Source organism: Pleuronectes platessa, chromosome 6, assembly GCF_947347685.1.
Source record: "Pleuronectes platessa chromosome 6, fPlePla1.1, whole genome shotgun sequence".
NCBI lineage: Eukaryota > Metazoa > Chordata > Actinopteri > Pleuronectiformes > Pleuronectidae > Pleuronectes > Pleuronectes platessa.
Window position 1 is genome coordinate 26062595 of NC_070631.1, and position 17878 is coordinate 26080472.

General features: G+C 43.0%; 7 non-coding genes across 7 annotated transcripts; all 7 read left to right on the forward strand.

Moving 5' to 3' along the window:
* Positions 1-841: 841 nt before the first annotated feature.
* LOC128443191 (5S ribosomal RNA) lies at positions 842-960 on the forward strand. The gene has a single exon (XR_008338979.1). It is a non-coding gene; the product is annotated as a 5S ribosomal RNA (ribosomal RNA).
* A 923-nt stretch (positions 961-1883) lies between these two features.
* LOC128443192 (5S ribosomal RNA) lies at positions 1884-2002 on the forward strand. Its single transcript, XR_008338980.1, has one exon. It is a non-coding gene; the product is annotated as a 5S ribosomal RNA (ribosomal RNA).
* A 923-nt stretch (positions 2003-2925) lies between these two features.
* LOC128443193 (5S ribosomal RNA) lies at positions 2926-3044 on the forward strand. The gene has a single exon (XR_008338981.1). It is a non-coding gene; the product is annotated as a 5S ribosomal RNA (ribosomal RNA).
* A 923-nt stretch (positions 3045-3967) lies between these two features.
* On the forward strand, positions 3968-4086 carry LOC128443194 (5S ribosomal RNA). Its single transcript, XR_008338982.1, has one exon. It is a non-coding gene; the product is annotated as a 5S ribosomal RNA (ribosomal RNA).
* Positions 4087-5009: 923 nt separating this feature from the next.
* On the forward strand, positions 5010-5128 carry LOC128443196 (5S ribosomal RNA). Its single transcript, XR_008338984.1, has one exon. It is a non-coding gene; the product is annotated as a 5S ribosomal RNA (ribosomal RNA).
* Positions 5129-7771: 2643 nt separating this feature from the next.
* Positions 7772-7890, forward strand: LOC128443197 (5S ribosomal RNA). Its single transcript, XR_008338985.1, has one exon. It is a non-coding gene; the product is annotated as a 5S ribosomal RNA (ribosomal RNA).
* A 923-nt stretch (positions 7891-8813) lies between these two features.
* Positions 8814-8932, forward strand: LOC128443198 (5S ribosomal RNA). Its single transcript, XR_008338986.1, has one exon. It is a non-coding gene; the product is annotated as a 5S ribosomal RNA (ribosomal RNA).
* The last annotated feature ends 8946 nt before the right edge of the window (positions 8933-17878 follow it).

Consider the following 17878-nt stretch of genomic DNA (forward strand, 5'->3'; position numbering starts at 1 on the left):
CTCAGCATCAAAGAAAACCAGGATATGGAACACACACACATCATCACTGAAGGCAGAGAGTAAACATTCAAATGACTTTTGATATTCGAAACACTACTTTATTCATGCACTAGTAACCTATCACTCTCAAAATGTCATATTTGCAGAGAAGGATGAAAGAGCGGGGAGTTTACTCACCATCAAGGAAGAAACAGTATATGAAACCCTGACATTATTACTGATGGAAATTGTCATGATTTTGTTTCTTGCAATATTATGACCAAATTGCACCTTCAGATTCTTTTTATTTAACATAAACAACAACAAAAGATAAGTTTCAATGGACACAAAATAAAAGGAAAGTGTTGATTATGGTGATGATTCTCTGTATTGCCAGCCGAGCTTGGTGTTGCTCCTGCTTCAGAGGAGACACATTTTGGAAAGAGCAGGAAAGACTCGCAATCAAAGCAAGAAAGGATATTCAACCCGGAGATCATCAGTGGAGGATGAGAGTGAACATTCAAATGACATTTGATATTCGAAACACTACTATATTCATGTAAAATTAACATATCACCCTAAAAATGTCATATTTGGAGAGAAGGATGAAAGAGCAGGGAGAAATTACTCACCATGAAGGAAGAAACAGTATATGAAACCCCGACATTATTACTGAAGGACATTATTGAATTATTGTAATGATTTTTTTCTTGCTATTTTATGACAAAATTGCACCTTGAGTGTCTTTTCCTTAACATTATATAACAATAAAAAACAAGTTGCAATGGTCACAAAGCAACCATACTATTGATGATGGTGGTGATTCACATGTATAAATAAGGTATTGTGGGTTGAGTTAATCGCTTACGGCCATACCACCCTGAACACGCCCGATCTCGTCCGATCTCGGAAGCTAAGCAGGGTCGGGCCTGGTTAGTACTTGGATGGGAGACCGCCTGGGAATACCAGGTGCTGTAAGCTTTTTACAATTTTCTTTGCAACCAGCAGAGGGCCCTGCTGCTGCTGCTTTAAAGGAGAAACGCCTTTGAAAGAGCATGAAAGACTCAGCATCAAAGAAAACCAGGATATGGAACACACACACATCATCACTGAAGGCAGAGAGTAAACATTCAAATGACTTTTGATATTCGAAACACTACTTTATTCATGCACTAGTAACCTATCACTCTCAAAATGTCATATTTGCAGAGAAGGATGAAAGAGCGGGGAGTTTACTCACCATCAAGGAAGAAACAGTATATGAAACCCTGACATTATTACTGATGGAAATTGTCATGATTTTGTTTCTTGCAATATTATGACCAAATTGCACCTTCAGATTCTTTTTATTTAACATAAACAACAACAAAAGATAACTTTCAATGGACACAAAATAAAAGGAAAGTGTTGATTATGGTGATGATTCTCTGTATTGCCAGCCGAGCTTGGTGTTGCTCCTGCTTCAGAGGAGACACATTTTGGAAAGGGCAGGAAAGACTCGCAATCAAAGCAAGAAAGGATATTCAACCCGGAGATCATCAGTGGAGGATGAGAGTGAACATTCAAATGACATTTGATATTCGAAACACTACTATATTCATGTAAAATTAACATATCACCCTAAAAATGTCATATTTGGAGAGAAGGATGAAAGAGCAGGGAGAAATTACTCACCATGAAGGAAGAAACAGTATATGAAACCCCGACATTATTACTGAAGGACATTATTGAATTATTGTAATGATTTTTTTCTTGCTATTTTATGACAAAATTGCACCTTGAGTGTCTTTTCCTTAACATTATATAACAATAAAAAACAAGTTGCAATGGTCACAAAGCAACCATACTATTGATGATGGTGGTGATTCACATGTATAAATAAGGTATTGTGGGTTGAGTTAATCGCTTACGGCCATACCACCCTGAACACGCCCGATCTCGTCCGATCTCGGAAGCTAAGCAGGGTCGGGCCTGGTTAGTACTTGGATGGGAGACCGCCTGGGAATACCAGGTGCTGTAAGCTTTTTACAATTTTCTTTGCAACCAGCAGAGGGCCCTGCTGCTGCTGCTTTAAAGGAGAAACGCCTTTGAAAGAGCATGAAAGACTCAGCATCAAAGAAAACCAGGATATGGAACACACACACATCATCACTGAAGGCAGAGAGTAAACATTCAAATGACTTTTGATATTCGAAACACTACTTTATTCATGCACTAGTAACCTATCACTCTCAAAATGTCATATTTGCAGAGAAGGATGAAAGAGCGGGGAGTTTACTCACCATCAAGGAAGAAACAGTATATGAAACCCTGACATTATTACTGATGGAAATTGTCATGATTTTGTTTCTTGCAATATTATGACCAAATTGCACCTTCAGATTCTTTTTATTTAACATAAACAACAACAAAAGATAACTTTCAATGGACACAAAATAAAAGGAAAGTGTTGATTATGGTGATGATTCTCTGTATTGCCAGCCGAGCTTGGTGTTGCTCCTGCTTCAGAGGAGACACATTTTGGAAAGAGCAGGAAAGACTCGCAATCAAAGCAAGAAAGGATATTCAACCCGGAGATCATCAGTGGAGGATGAGAGTGAACATTCAAATGACATTTGATATTCGAAACACTACTATATTCATGTAAAATTAACATATCACCCTAAAAATGTCATATTTGGAGAGAAGGATGAAAGAGCAGGGAGAAATTACTCACCATGAAGGAAGAAACAGTATATGAAACCCCGACATTATTACTGAAGGACATTATTGAATTATTGTAATGATTTTTTTCTTGCTATTTTATGACAAAATTGCACCTTGAGTGTCTTTTCCTTAACATTATATAACAATAAAAAACAAGTTGCAATGGTCACAAAGCAACCATACTATTGATGATGGTGGTGATTCACATGTATAAATAAGGTATTGTGGGTTGAGTTAATCGCTTACGGCCATACCACCCTGAACACGCCCGATCTCGTCCGATCTCGGAAGCTAAGCAGGGTCGGGCCTGGTTAGTACTTGGATGGGAGACCGCCTGGGAATACCAGGTGCTGTAAGCTTTTTACAATTTTCTTTGCAACCAGCAGAGGGCCCTGCTGCTGCTGCTTTAAAGGAGAAACGCCTTTGAAAGAGCATGAAAGACTCAGCATCAAAGAAAACCAGGATATGGAACACACACACATCATCACTGAAGGCAGAGAGTAAACATTCAAATGACTTTTGATATTCGAAACACTACTTTATTCATGCACTAGTAACCTATCACTCTCAAAATGTCATATTTGCAGAGAAGGATGAAAGAGCGGGGAGTTTACTCACCATCAAGGAAGAAACAGTATATGAAACCCTGACATTATTACTGATGGAAATTGTCATGATTTTGTTTCTTGCAATATTATGACCAAATTGCACCTTCAGATTCTTTTTATTTAACATAAACAACAACAAAAGATAACTTTCAATGGACACAAAATAAAAGGAAAGTGTTGATTATGGTGATGATTCTCTGTATTGCCAGCCGAGCTTGGTGTTGCTCCTGCTTCAGAGGAGACACATTTTGGAAAGAGCAGGAAAGACTCGCAATCAAAGCAAGAAAGGATATTCAACCCGGAGATCATCAGTGGAGGATGAGAGTGAACATTCAAATGACATTTGATATTCGAAACACTACTATATTCATGTAAAATTAACATATCACCCTAAAAATGTCATATTTGGAGAGAAGGATGAAAGAGCAGGGAGAAATTACTCACCATGAAGGAAGAAACAGTATATGAAACCCCGACATTATTACTGAAGGACATTATTGAATTATTGTAATGATTTTTTTCTTGCTATTTTATGACAAAATTGCACCTTGAGTGTCTTTTCCTTAACATTATATAACAATAAAAAACAAGTTGCAATGGTCACAAAGCAACCATACTATTGATGATGGTGGTGATTCACATGTATAAATAAGGTATTGTGGGTTGAGTTAATCGCTTACGGCCATACCACCCTGAACACGCCCGATCTCGTCCGATCTCGGAAGCTAAGCAGGGTCGGGCCTGGTTAGTACTTGGATGGGAGACCGCCTGGGAATACCAGGTGCTGTAAGCTTTTTACAATTTTCTTTGCAACCAGCAGAGGGCCCTGCTGCTGCTGCTTTAAAGGAGAAACGCCTTTGAAAGAGCATGAAAGACTCAGCATCAAAGAAAACCAGGATATGGAACACACACACATCATCACTGAAGGCAGAGAGTAAACATTCAAATGACTTTTGATATTCGAAACACTACTTTATTCATGCACTAGTAACCTATCACTCTCAAAATGTCATATTTGCAGAGAAGGATGAAAGAGCGGGGAGTTTACTCACCATCAAGGAAGAAACAGTATATGAAACCCTGACATTATTACTGATGGAAATTGTCATGATTTTGTTTCTTGCAATATTATGACCAAATTGCACCTTCAGATTCTTTTTATTTAACATAAACAACAACAAAAGATAACTTTCAATGGACACAAAATAAAAGGAAAGTGTTGATTATGGTGATGATTCTCTGTATTGCCAGCCGAGCTTGGTGTTGCTCCTGCTTCAGAGGAGACACATTTTGGAAAGAGCAGGAAAGACTCGCAATCAAAGCAAGAAAGGATATTCAACCCGGAGATCATCAGTGGAGGATGAGAGTGAACATTCAAATGACATTTGATATTCGAAACACTACTATATTCATGTAAAATTAACATATCACCCTAAAAATGTCATATTTGGAGAGAAGGATGAAAGAGCAGGGAGAAATTACTCACCATGAAGGAAGAAACAGTATATGAAACCCCGACATTATTACTGAAGGACATTATTGAATTATTGTAATGATTTTTTTCTTGCTATTTTATGACAAAATTGCACCTTGAGTGTCTTTTCCTTAACATTATATAACAATAAAAAACAAGTTGCAATGGTCACAAAGCAACCATACTATTGATGATGGTGGTGATTCACATGTATAAATAAGGTATTGTGGGTTGAGTTAATCGCTTACGGCCATACCACCCTGAACACGCCCGATCTCGTCCGATCTCGGAAGCTAAGCAGGGTCGGGCCTGGTTAGTACTTGGATGGGAGACCGCCTGGGAATACCAGGTGCTGTAAGCTTTTTACAATTTTCTTTGCAACCAGCAGAGGGCCCTGCTGCTGCTGCTTTAAAGGAGAAACGCCTTTGAAAGAGCATGAAAGACTCAGCATCAAAGAAAACCAGGATATGGAACACACACACATCATCACTGAAGGCAGAGAGTAAACATTCAAATGACTTTTGATATTCGAAACACTACTTTATTCATGCACTAGTAACCTATCACTCTCAAAATGTCATATTTGCAGAGAAGGATGAAAGAGCGGGGAGTTTACTTATGGAGGACCATACATGACTTAAGTAAAAATAAATAAATAAATAAATGTATAAATAAAAACAGAAATAAATAAATAAATGAATAAATAAAAATGGAAATAAATAAATAAATACAGAAATAAATAAATAACTATGTTAATACCAAGAGAAATGTCAAAATAAATGTCTTAAATATATTTGCACATTTATTTATTCCCTGATACATTTCCTTTTCATTTGCAGTGTCCTTATGCTAATGAGAAAGGCGGGCCTAACCGCAGTCTCATGCAGGATTGGTCACAGGAGTGTAATGATCCAGCCCTACGTCTGCCTCTCAATGCTGACTGGTGTCCAGTAGCTGTTTGCAGCGTTGAGCCAGTTCACACTTAAAATGAACTAGTTCAAGTTCAGAGGGTTAGTTAAGGTTATTTTTTATTGGGATGATTTAGGTGTCAGTAGTCCTGACTGTGAGCGTCACGTGTTGTACTGAGCACAAGGAGCGAGCCGAGAGGAGAAGGAGGAAACAGAAACTCCAGCTCGTTACAAACCACCTGCAGCTTCTGCTCTGATCATGAAGCAGCTGATCTCTGAGCAGATGTGACCAGAGAAACTCTGTGTTTTCACTGTTTCCACTGTTCTACAAAGTCACTGACCGGCTGCTTCACGGTGAAGAGCTCAAGTCTCAGTCACTTCCCGTGTCTCTGAGCGAGTGTGTGGAGCAGCGCAGGGGCTGTGTGTGTGTAGCTCAGTTGACCAATCCTGCTCGAGACTAAGGTTGGGCCCGCCTTTCTCATTAGCATAAGGACACTGAAATCGAAAAATAAAAGTTGGAATAAATGTGGAAATAAATAAATAAATGTGGAAATAAATGCAGAATTAAATAAATCAATGTGTTAAACTTATTTCCACATTTATTTATTTATTTCCACTTTTATTCTAACTTTTATTTATTTCCACATTTATTTATTTCCACATTTCAGTGTCCTTATGCTAATGAGAAAGGCGGGCCTAACCTCAGGATTGGTCAACTGAGCTACACACACACACAGCCCGCTCCGTCTCCCACTCGCTCAGAGACACGGGCAGTGACTGAGCTTTTCACCGTGAAACAGCCGCTCAGTGACTTTGTAGAACAGTGGAAACACAGAGTTTCTCTGGTCACATCTGATCAGAGATCAGCGGCTTCATGATCAGAGCAGAAGCTGCAGGTGGTTTGTAACGAGCTGGAGTTTCTGTTTCCTCCTTCTCCTCTCAGCTCGCTCCTTGTGCTCAGTAGAACACGAGACGTGACGCTCACAGTCAGGACTACTGACACCTAAATCATCCCAATAAAAAATAACCTTAACTAACCCTCTGAACTTGAACTAGTTCATTTTAAGTGTGAACTGGCTCAACGCTGCAAACAGCTACTGGACACCAGTCAGCATTGAGAGGCAGACGTAGGGCTGGATCATTACACTCTTGTGACCAATCCTGCATGAGACTGCGGTTAGGCCCGCCTTTCTCATTAGCATAAGGACACTGCAAATGAAAAGGAAATGTATCAGGGAATAAATAAATGTGCAAATATATTTAAGACATTTATTTTGACATTTCTTTTGGTATTAACATATTTATTTATTTATTTCTGTATTTCTTTATTTATTTCCTTTTTTATTTATTTATTTATTTCTGTATTTATTTATACATTTATTTATTTATTTATTTTTACTTATGTCATGTATGGTCCTCCATATTTACTCACCATCAAGGAAGAAACAGTATATGAAACCCTGACATTATTACTGATGGAAATTGTCATGATTTTGTTTCTTGCAATATTATGACCAAATTGCACCTTCAGATTCTTTTTATTTAACATAAACAACAACAAAAGATAAGTTTCAATGGACACGAAATAAAAGGAAAGTGTTGATTATGGTGATGATTCTCTGTATTGCCAGCCGAGCTTGGTGTTGCTCCTGCTTCAGAGGAGACACATTTTGGAAAGAGCAGGAAAGACTCGCAATCAAAGCAAGAAAGGATATTCAACCCGGAGATCATCAGTGGAGGATGAGAGTGAACATTCAAATGACATTTGATATTCGAAACACTACTATATTCATGTAAAATTAACATATCACCCTAAAAATGTCATATTTGGAGAGAAGGATGAAAGAGCAGGGAGAAATTACTCACCATGAAGGAAGAAACAGTATATGAAACCCCGACATTATTACTGAAGGACATTATTGAATTATTGTAATGATTTTTTTCTTGCTATTTTATGACAAAATTGCACCTTGAGTGTCTTTTCCTTAACATTATATAACAATAAAAAACAAGTTGCAATGGTCACAAAGCAACCATACTATTGATGATGGTGGTGATTCACATGTATAAATAAGGTATTGTGGGTTGAGTTAATCGCTTACGGCCATACCACCCTGAACACGCCCGATCTCGTCCGATCTCGGAAGCTAAGCAGGGTCGGGCCTGGTTAGTACTTGGATGGGAGACCGCCTGGGAATACCAGGTGCTGTAAGCTTTTTACAATTTTCTTTGCAACCAGCAGAGGGCACTGTTGCTGCTGCTTTAAAGGAGAAACGCCTTTGAAAGAGCATGAAAGACTCAGCATCAAAGAAAACCAGGATATGGAACACACACACATCGTCACTGAAGGCAGAGAGTAAACATTCAAATGACTTTTGATATTCGAAACACTACTTTATTCATGCACTAGTAACCTATCACTCTCAAAATGTCATATTTGCAGAGAAGGATGAAAGAGCGGGGAGTTTACTCACCATCAAGGAAGAAACAGTATATGAAACCCTGACATTATTACTGATGGAAATTGTCATGATTTTGTTTCTTGCAATATTATGACCAAATTGCACCTTCAGATTCTTTTTATTTAACATAAACAACAACAAAAGATAAGTTTCAATGGACACAAAATAAAAGGAAAGTGTTGATTATGGTGATGATTCTCTGTATTGCCAGCCGAGCTTGGTGTTGCTCCTGCTTCAGAGGAGACACATTTTGGAAAGAGCAGGAAAGACTCGCAATCAAAGCAAGAAAGGATATTCAACCCGGAGATCATCAGTGGAGGATGAGAGTGAACATTCAAATGACATTTGATATTCGAAACACTACTATATTCATGTAAAATTAACATATCACCCTAAAAATGTCATATTTGGAGAGAAGGATGAAAGAGCAGGGAGAAATTACTCACCATGAAGGAAGAAACAGTATATGAAACCCCGACATTATTACTGAAGGACATTATTGAATTATTGTAATGATTTTTTTCTTGCTATTTTATGACAAAATTGCACCTTGAGTGTCTTTTCCTTAACATTATATAACAATAAAAAACAAGTTGCAATGGTCACAAAGCAACCATACTATTGATGATGGTGGTGATTCACATGTATAAATAAGGTATTGTGGGTTGAGTTAATCGCTTACGGCCATACCACCCTGAACACGCCCGATCTCGTCCGATCTCGGAAGCTAAGCAGGGTCGGGCCTGGTTAGTACTTGGATGGGAGACCGCCTGGGAATACCAGGTGCTGTAAGCTTTTTACAATTTTCTTTGCAACCAGCAGAGGGCCCTGCTGCTGCTGCTTTAAAGGAGAAACGCCTTTGAAAGAGCATGAAAGACTCAGCATCAAAGAAAACCAGGATATGGAACACACACACATCATCACTGAAGGCAGAGAGTAAACATTCAAATGACTTTTGATATTCGAAACACTACTTTATTCATGCACTAGTAACCTATCACTCTCAAAATGTCATATTTGCAGAGAAGGATGAAAGAGCGGGGAGTTTACTCACCATCAAGGAAGAAACAGTATATGAAACCCTGACATTATTACTGATGGAAATTGTCATGATTTTGTTTCTTGCAATATTATGACCAAATTGCACCTTCAGATTCTTTTTATTTAACATAAACAACAACAAAAGATAAGTTTCAATGGACACAAAATAAAAGGAAAGTGTTGATTATGGTGATGATTCTCTGTATTGCCAGCCGAGCTTGGTGTTGCTCCTGCTTCAGAGGAGACACATTTTGGAAAGAGCAGGAAAGACTCGCAATCAAAGCAAGAAAGGATATTCAACCCGGAGATCATCAGTGGAGGATGAGAGTGAACATTCAAATGACATTTGATATTCGAAACACTACTATATTCATGTAAAATTAACATATCACCCTAAAAATGTCATATTTGGAGAGAAGGATGAAAGAGCAGGGAGAAATTACTCACCATGAAGGAAGAAACAGTATATGAAACCCTGACATTATTACTGAAGGACATTATTGAATTATTGTAATGATTTTTTCTTGCTAGTGGCAGTAGAGTCATTGGTGAAAGTGTGTGAGGTTGTGTGTGTGTGTGGAGGGCGGGGGGGGGGGGGATCACTGTGGAGCAGAGTTCAGCAGGGTGACAGCCGCAGGGATGAAGCTGTTCCTGAACCTGCTGTTCCTGAACCTGCTGGTCCAGGAACGGAGGACCCTGTCCGCAACTGAGCAGCTGCCATACCATACTGAGATGCAGTTGGTGAGGATGCTCTCGATGGTGCAGCGGTAGAAATTCACCGGAATCGGAGGAGACAGATGGGCCATCCTCAGTCTCCTCAGGAAGAAGAGACGCTGTTGAGCTTTCTTGACCAGGGTTGAGGTGTTGAGGGTCCAAGAGAGGTCCTCAGAGAAGTGGACACCCAGGAACTTGAAGCTGGTGATACTACGACCTCCGTCCCGTTGATATGGATGGGGGTGTGTGTGCCGCCTTTCTTCCTGTAGTCCACGTTGAGCTCTTTGGTCTTCTTGGTGTTGAGAGCCAGGTTGTTGTCAGTGCACCACGCCGCTAGGTGCTGGACGTCTTCTCTGTAGGCCCACTCATCGTTGTTGCTTATGAGGCCAATCACCGTAGTATCGTCTGCAAACTTGACAAAAGAATTAGTTACATGTACAGGTATGCAGTCATACGTGAATAGTGAGTAGAGGAGAGGACTTAGCACACAGCCCTGTGGCACGCCGGTGTTCAGGATGAGGGTTGAGGAGGTGTAGTTCTCTAACCTAACAGACTGGGGTCTGTTGGATTGGAAGTCCAGTATCCAGTTGCAGAGGGAAGAGTTGATGCCTAGGTCGCTGAGTTTTGTGATCAGTTTGGAGGGGATGATCGTGTTGAAAGCTTAACTGAAGTCTATGAACAGCATTCTTACATAGGAGTTGTTATTGTCCAGGTGAGAAAGTGCGGAGTGTAGTGCCGTGGAGATGGCAACCACCGTACTCCTGTTCTGGCGGTAGGCGAATTGGAAGGGGTCCAGTGTGGGTGGTAAACAGGTTTTGAGGGGAGCCAGGACCATCCTCTCGAAGCACTTCATAATGGTGGGGGTGAGTGCAACAGGACGGAAGTCGTTAAGGCTCGCTGCAGTGGAGTGTTTAGGCACCGGCATGATGGAGGTGGTTTTAAAGCAGGTGGGGACAGCTGCTTGGGCCAGTGACAGGTTGAATATGTCAGTCAAGACCTCAGCTAGCTGCCCAGCACAGGCCCTGGGCACGCGTCCGGGGATGCCATCAGGGCCAGCAGCCTTACGTGCATTGATCTTGCTCAGTGCAGCACACACGTCGATGGAGGAGAGTGTGAGGGGCTGGTGGTCTGTAGTGAGCACAGCCTTGATGGTCGCCTCCTGGTTGTCCCTGTCAAAACGAGCATAAAAGCTGTTAAGCTCGTCAGGGAAGGAGGCATCGCTGTTTTGGGGGGTGGTGTTGGTGGGTTTGTAGTCAGTTAAAGCCTGGATGCCTTGCAACATACGTCTGGGGTCGGAGTTGTTCTTGAAGTGCTCCTCAATCCTTAGCTTGTGGCAGTGCTTGGCCTTCTTGATGCCCCTCTTCAGGTCAGCCCTGGATGAACTTTAGGCCTGAGCATCACCTGATCTGAAAGCGGTGTCTCGTGCCTTCAGCAGTAGACAGACCTCTCTGTTCATCCATGGCTTCTGGTTAGGGTATGTAGTGATTTGTTTGAGGGTGGTGACACTGTTGATGTTGGTGTTGATGTGGTCCAGAACGGAAGAGGCATATGAGTCGATGTCCGTGTGGGAGTCCAGTTTGGCCTGAACGGAAACGCCCTCCAGTCTGTGAGTTTGAGTGTCTGCTCCCTCTGGCCACACTTTAACTGTCCTCACTGTGGGTTTCACACGTTTGATGAATGGTGTGTATTTGAGGAGTAGAAACAAGGAGAGGTGGTCAGACTGTCCTAGATGGGGGAGGGGGGCGGCTTTGTAAGCACCAGCCATGCTGGTGTAAACATGGTCCAAAGTCTTGACTCATCTCGTTGCACAGGAGATATGTTGGTGGAATTTGGGGAGTACATTCTTCAGGCTGGAGTGGTTGAAATCACCCGCAACAATAAAGGCTGCCTCCGGGTGTGAAGTCTGTCGTTTGCTAATGGCAGCATGCAGTTCTTTCATTGCCAGCTTAGCATTAGCATCGGGGGGGATGTAGGCTGCAGTCACAACAGTCGCTATAAACTCTCTGGGCTGATAGAACGGTCTGCACTTAACCATGAGATATTCCAGGTTAGGAGAGCAGTGACTCTCAATGATGACAGTGTCCATGCACCAAGCTTTGTTCACAAAGATGCACAGTCCCCCACCTCTGGTCTTACCGGAGTCATCAGCTGTTCTGTCCGCCTGGAGGAGGTAGCGCCCCGTTAGCTCGACGGCGCTATCTGGGACGCTGCTGTTGAGCCATGTTTCTGTGAAAATCATGATGTTGCAGTCCATAATCCATTTGTGTGTGGTGATCCGCAGCCGCAGCTCATCCATTTTGTTATGTTCCTCTCCGGGAGTGGCTACCACACCAAAAGATGGCTGCCGGGAAAACTATCTCCCAGAATGCACTACTCAGACAGGTGTAAATGCTTCAGCCTACTGATTAAAGCTGGAGCTCAGGTGTGGGAGGGAGAGAGAACAAAGGATTGGACTCACACATCAAGCAGGCTGCATCATACGTGGCACAGACTTAGCTCGGCATCTGAGGAACTTTGACTTTGCAACTACAGTTGGAAGGATTCAAGTTAGGAGCAACTTTATGGAGCCTATGTTTTGCCTTTGAAAAACTCTTATGTTTTGCTTCCTGAAAGACATTTTGTTATTGAAAGAACTGGATTTTCGTTTGAAAGCACTTTTGCCTGCTCTGTCCTGTTGTGACGTACTGCTCTACACCCTGCTTATTGGTAAAACCTCTCATTATACCACACTATGGACACCACAGTTGTGTTGCTGGACCATGTCATATTCTGGCTGATGTGTACTCCCAGGTATTTAAGAGTCTGAACTGCCATCACCCTCTCTCCATTGATGTTGACTGGCTGATGCCATTTATGTTTTAACCTGCTGAAGTCCAGTATCACTTCTGTTTTGTTCGGGTTATGAGGTTGTTGCTCCAGCTCTCAAGGTTTTTCGACCTCTTTCCTGAAGGCTGACTAGGCTGACTCATTGTTTTTGTAGCTCCTGCACATTGCCTTGGCTCTGCCCAAATTAAAAGCACAATGTCAGAAGTGGGATTCGATCCAACATCTCCAGAGGAAACTGCGACCTGAACGCTTGCAGCCGTTGGATCGTCCGGGGAAATGTTTGAAATGATTAAGAATACGGACCCCATAGCCAATCTCGTTCGTGTCTTCAACATTCAGCGGCTAACCGCAGCGGTGAATTCTCCCCCACGCTCAACATTTCTCTAAGATTTGACCATCAAATGAAATGTTTGAGACAGCAGCTATGAGCAGGGCTGCCTCTGGTGCGTGAGACGCGGGGGAACGTGAGGGGGCGGTCCTAGAAGACGTGCTGACCCGAGAGGACCTGCGCCGGAGGGTACGCTACGCTAGCTTTATGTGAGCATGGTTCGATGCTAAAGCTACCAAGTCATTAATTTGAAACTACCGAAGTTACACATCAAAATGGTTGCATGACTTGCCCTTGAGTATAGAAGTTCTTCCACCTGTCTTGTCATCTTGTCAAATCCATTTATTTAGCTAAATGCGTTAAAATAAACTCTGTTGTCTGATAGGGATTTCGCTGGTTGTCATCGACGTATGGAGGGCCACCATTGCTATATAGTATTTTAGGTATAGGTTTTCCCAAGACTATTAACAATATTAAAATCCATTCATGTCTAATATAAAATTTGAAACCTCAATATTATTGATTCATGTACAGCGGCTGTTTGAACTAATACCTTAAGGTTTGATTGTGTTCTGAATGTATATTCCTTGCTGTGTATAAACAGGCTCAACACTCTCAGACACATGCTCAGGCTTCGGTGCCTGTCCTCAGCACCACAGCAGTGTGTGCCACTGTGTCAGTGAGTAATTTAACATTTAATTTCATACTATGGAGCATAAGCAGCGTCATTCATCATAATAAAATGCTAATGTTGATCCATTGTTTTGTTATTGCACAGACTGCTGACTCTGGGCCAGAGACTGAAACTCACCTGCCCCGTTTGTGCTCAGAGGGCTTGCCACCTGAAGACCACAAAAGGGGAGTCTCTGTTCAAGATGGGGCCAAAAGAAAAACTAGAGCTTCAAGACAAAATGAGGCTCTGGTACTTTCCACCACAGGCTTCGGCTCCAGACGAAGGTGAAGGTGGTCTGTCCAGAACCTTGCCTGTGGATGGCACCAACTAACAGGAGCGGGTCCTGGAGGTGGACAGGATGTATAATATGGTGACAGAGAAACTAAGCTGCACCAAATGTAGATCCAGCCACGTGTCCTGCAGCGAGACTGTCCTGACACAACTGGTTTTGGCTCACAAGTCAGAATTTCGGGTCATCCTCAAACAGAAGTGAGTAACGTCTCTCCTGCCTCAAATAGAAATGCAGTATGTAAAATACAATTACTGATATATCTGTCTATGTTCAAGGTTTGCATGTGACATCCGGGTAATCCGAAATCTGCGGGAGAGAGACCTGGGTAACAGCCCAACGCAGCTTTTAAAGCCGCTGAAGGAGAACCACACAGAGGAGCTGTTGAGTCGTGCAATGATGTACACCACAGAATGTGTGGACTTCCACGAGCGACCCACACTGCTGCCCCTGTCGTTCCCGGAGCCTCCAGAGCCTGCTGTGGTGCCGAGCTGTAGGCTCCTGTCAGTTTACAGCAAGGACATTTTGACGAGGCTGGATGACGTCAAGGCCAGGATTACCTCCACATATGGCAATGTCCTCAAGATGGATTCCCTCAAAAAGGTTAAAAAAAATAAATTCTTTCAAATCTGCTAACTATATTAGGATTAAGAAGTAATTTATTAGTCCCTAAAAAATGTGGGAAATGTTACAGCAGCAGAAAGACATAAAAATAAGTAGCATGCAGTACTTGGGTGAGGGATATAAAGAAGTATAGTACAATGAATATTGCACCGTTGAGAAGTGTTAAAGTGACAGTCCATAGTGGGGTTGCATGTAGTTTTACTAGGAGCAGAGGTGGTTGTATAGTTTTGTAGATATATTATTAACTACTGCCTGTATTTCTGAATCATGTTCACAGAGGTCCCCTAAATTTTGTGTCCTTCAGATCACCAAGAAGCTCGCTGGAACAGCCAAAGGGACAGCCCACTGGCTGACCTCTGTGGGTAATGAGTACGGTCAGGTACTCATCAGTGTGATGACCGCTCAGGAGGGAGCTGGCCTGGACTTGATGGCAGCGGGCTTGGTGAAGAGGTACCAGCTGGCTGGTGTGGATCCCCCTGTTGCCTTATATGTGGACTGTGGCTGCTGCACCGAGGCAGGAGAGACCAAGCTGAAGGCCAGATTCAGTGGGTGGCCGGACATTATTATAAGGCTTGATATCTGGCACTTCATGCGCAGACTTGCCGTGGGCTGCACAACAGATACTCATCAGCTGTACCCAGGCTTTATGTCTCGCCTTTCAGCGAGCATATTTGAGTGGGATGCAGCTGATTTAGCTATGTTGCGAGAAGCAAAAAGGCAGCAGCTTCGGTCCCAGGGTCTGCCCTCCCTTACTGATGGCGTCATCGACAAACAACTCTCCAGGGAGGAGATGGCTCTCCACTGTCGGAGGAGGACCCGTGGTGAGGAGACCACCATTCGCCTAGTGGAGGAGCTGCTGGGGTTGCTGATGGGCAGCAGAGGTAACGACTCCAGTGGTGTTCCCCTGTTTGACAGAGAGAGGATGGAGCACATCTGGCGTGTCCAGAGAAAGCATGTCAAATGCATCTAGGACCCACCAGGTGTTGCTCTATACATAAAAACAGGGGAGCTCACAAAGGGAGGTGTGCGGTTACCTGTGTACAGATGTGCCAGAGGCTCTACATCACTAGAGTCGTTTCATCTACAACTCAACCGCTTCATACCAGGTTTGTGTCTCAGACATTTAAGTTTATATGCTGAATAGTCCAAGAATATTTCATCGTTTGATATTTAATATGTATTTAATGTGTACTTTTAGGGACCAGTGCCAACAGTCTGAACTTTCAGATATATCTCCTGGAAGGGCTTCACCGATGGAACCACGACCGTGGGGTTGCTGCACTGTCCACTGGACCATCTTCTTTGCGCTGCTACTCGGGTGACCTGGTTCAGGGTCTCAACGACAACTATCAGAAGCTGTTTGGCAAGAAGGTGGTACCAGAGTTCTGTCCACCCTCACGGTACACTGGTAAGCATTTGTGATTACATTGGTAATTTACCTCCATTTTTAAACCCTTTTTTAACTGTATCAACTTTTGTAAACAATCTAATTTAATTCTGTTGTTTCAGGAGAGCTCATAGGGATGCAGTTTCTGTTCCGGCAGACTGGTCAGGCACTGCAGGATATGCACCCTGATTCAGAGGAGGCTGTAACCCTGATAGAACAGCATGACGTGGAGGACGACACGGAGCAAGATGAGGGCTTTGCTGACATAATTGAAGATCCCACTGTGTTGAACCTTGGGGTTCCTCAGGCTTCAGCCCCTCAGACCTCTGATCCCTCTGCCATTTCATCTAGTCTTCCGTCCCTGGTTACTGGCACATCCACCCTGGCTCCTGGCACATCCACCCTGCCACCTCGCTCATCATCTGTGGGTCTTTACACTGAAGCCTCTGGTTCATCCTCTGGAGATCAAGATGATATTCACGCTGAAGATGAAGACATGGTAAGTCTAGCTGTGTTCGTTTTAGAATATGTTTGTAGATATGAGCATGCTTCTTCACTATTTTTGATTACACATGTTAACATATTTTATCAATAAACAAACAAAGTATTGTGAGTGAAATTTTTACATCCTATAAACTGTTGAATCTTTTTTACGGGCTGTTGATGAACAAAATCTCCCCGGATACCAGCACGTGGACAGACTTGCTGAGTATTTGGTGGAGCTTCGGGATCAGACGTCACTATGTCTCAGCAACCAACAGGCGAGTAGGATAGTGTCACTTTGGGACAATCTGAATCCACGTGACAAGCAGCGGGTGGTTTATGCCGCACGACATCAGGAGAGACTTTTGAGTGGACGCTTCAGAACACCAAAGAAGCCCTCAAAAACCCCTGGTGTGGAGAGTACCACCCGCTGCATGTTAGGTGCGAGTAGCACACCTGCCCAGTGGCCTGACTGCTGCCGGTTGGTGGAAACCATCTTCATCAGACTGTGCAATATTCACCAAAGCCCGACAAAAAAGGGTAAGAAGGCTACTTCTCGGTGGTCCTTAATTTTGAGGGATTACCGCAAGATAAGGCAGCTTGTTGTCGGCAACTGCCGGGTGATGCAGGGTTCGGAAATTCAGCTGGTGGAGGTGAATCAGAGCACGCTCATCCAGTGGTATAATAACCGCCAGAGGAAACAGGAGCTCTCTGTGCTGCTCCAGGGCACTGCATTGCCTCCAGCCCTGGCAGAATCCGATGAGCCTCTTCAGGGGGCAAGAGTGCTCCCTGCTGCACCCACGCCGGCCCGGAACGAACATCAATACCGGCTGCCGCAGAGTACAGCAGGTCAGGCCAAACAGAGGCAGACGGGATCTGGTCAGCTCCCAGTCAACATAAGGCCAAAGGAACCAGTGAAGAGACAGTTATATGCCACCCCACCAGCCCCAGCACCAGGACCCATCATTACACCTCACATCTTCACACCATCCGGACTGGTTCAGGTTGTCTTTCCTTTGCCTGTAGGCAGCTTTCCTCAAACCAGTGCGCCTATCAGCACAGTGGAAGCTGGCCCCACCCCTAAAAGGCCATATAGGCGAACAGTGACCGGCAACACTTGCAAAAAGTGTGGCCAGTTCCGCACTTCTGTCACTGGACACCGCCAGTACCATGGAAAGGTGTATTGCCCTCAGTTTGAAGCCTTAACGAAAGACCAATGGTTGGAGGAAATGAGGAAAAATATGTAAATAGTTCATATTTGTAAATAATAGTTTTATTGTAAATAGTTTTTTTAAATGTTTGTATTTAATTCTGGGTACTACTGCGTTCGTCAGTTCCAAATGCCCTGTTTTTATCTGTCTTTTCCAATGCCCTGT